Source organism: Herpailurus yagouaroundi, unplaced genomic scaffold (assembly GCF_014898765.1).
Source record: "Herpailurus yagouaroundi ecotype Mexico unplaced genomic scaffold, PumYag 188, whole genome shotgun sequence".
Classification (NCBI taxonomy): domain Eukaryota; kingdom Metazoa; phylum Chordata; class Mammalia; order Carnivora; family Felidae; genus Herpailurus; species Herpailurus yagouaroundi.
The window spans coordinates 21,316,604-21,318,310 of record NW_024412419.1 but is presented as its reverse complement, the minus strand read 5'-3'; the positions used below and the strand labels follow the sequence as shown (position 1 = coordinate 21,318,310).

General features: G+C 47.6%; 1 pseudogene; it reads right to left on the bottom strand.

The window, feature by feature from the left end:
• Positions 1 to 545: 545 nt before the first annotated feature.
• LOC121044514 (60S ribosomal protein L32-like) lies at positions 546 to 1,707 on the bottom strand (annotated as a pseudogene).

Sequence of the window (1,707 nt, the reverse complement as noted above, 5' to 3'; positions counted from 1 at the left end):
TGAGCCTGAGCGGGGGAGGCGTAGCGAGAATGGAAGAGAGAGAATCCTAAGCAGGCTCCATGCTGTCAGCGCAGAGCCTGACATAGGGCTTGAACCCATGAAACTGTGAGATCACGGCCTGAGCCGAAATCAAGAGTCAGACACTTAACCAACTGAGGCACCCAGGCACCCCCTAATGTTTATTTATTTTTGAGAGAGAGAGCACGGGCTGGGGAGGGACAGAGAGGGGGGTGGAACAGAGGATCCAAAGCGGGCTCTGGGGTGACAGCACAGAGCCCGACGTGGGGGCTCGAAGTCACGAACTGCGAGATCATGACCTGAGCCGAAGTCAGATGCTTAACCGACTGAGCCACCCAGGCGCCCCAGAAATTTTCTATTGTCTTATCTGTCTTACTGGATTCTGAGTGCCTTGAGGGTAAGGACCACAACTGTAAACCCCGGAACCTAGCATAATGCCTTGTACTCCGCAAGTCCTCAGTAAGTCCCCCCCCAACCCCGCCTTGGTACTTTTATGGTTTTATTAACATAAACACAATGTGCATATGAGCTGTCTATTCACTTCTCTTCGTCGTGCAGCCTGGCATCAGGACTGGTGACTCTGATGGACAGTTGGGCTGTTCTTTCCACCACGGCTTCGCGGGTCTCCGGGGGGACACATTGTAGACAATCCCTGCACAGTGAGATTTGCTGCGCATCAGCAGCACTTCAAGCTCCCTGGTGTTGTGGACTAGGAACTTCCAGAAGCCACTGGGCAGCACATGCTTGGCTTTCTTGACGCTCCCATAACCAGTGTTGGGCATCGACTTCTGGGTACCCTATTGTCAATGCCTCTGGGTTACCACCAGTCGCACTTGATTTTGACAGATCGGTCTGACTGGTGCCGGATGAACTTTTTGGTCCTCTTTTTAATGATCTCAGGCCTCACCAAAGGTCTGAGGGCAGCCGAGTACTTGGCCTACTTGATGCCAAGTAGGAGATGGCTGCTCACCCCCAGTGAGCGGCGAGGAAGAGAGGGGCTTCGTTAAGCTTTCACTGAATTAAATGAACTGTGAGGGGATAAAGAAATATGTGTTGCTGTCACCAGGAAGTCCTATAAAACTCTTCATAGTCATTACCCTAGTGACCCCACACTGGAATATACTTCCAGGAAGTAAGCTGAAAGAAAAGAATCTTTATTGCCAAGATTTATAAAGAGCCATATTTATCACTGGAGGGGGAAAATGCAGGCAATCAAAATGTCCAGTGAATTAAGGGCCCAAACTGTAAACAATGGTAAACCAATGTGGTAAAATATACAGTCATTAAAAAGAAAGGCGAGTGGTTGCAAAAAAAAAAAAAAGGAGGAAAACGCAGAAAATAACAGTTGTTGGCAAAGATGAGGAGAAACTGGAATTCTTGTGTGTGTTGCTGGTAGAATTACAAAATGATGCAGCACCTATGCAAAAATGTTGGACAGTTCCCCAAAAAGTTAACCATGGAGTTACCATATGACCTAGCAATTCCACTCCTGGGAATATACCCCAAAACCTGTACATGATGCTCCCAGGAGCATTATTTATAACAGCCAAAAAATGGAAATAACCTAAATGTCTTTCAACCGATGAATGGATGAACAAAATGTGTGTGTCCACATGGTGGAATATTATTCACCCACAAAAAGGAATGGCGGCCTGATCCGAGCTGCAACGTGGATGAACCTTTAACCAT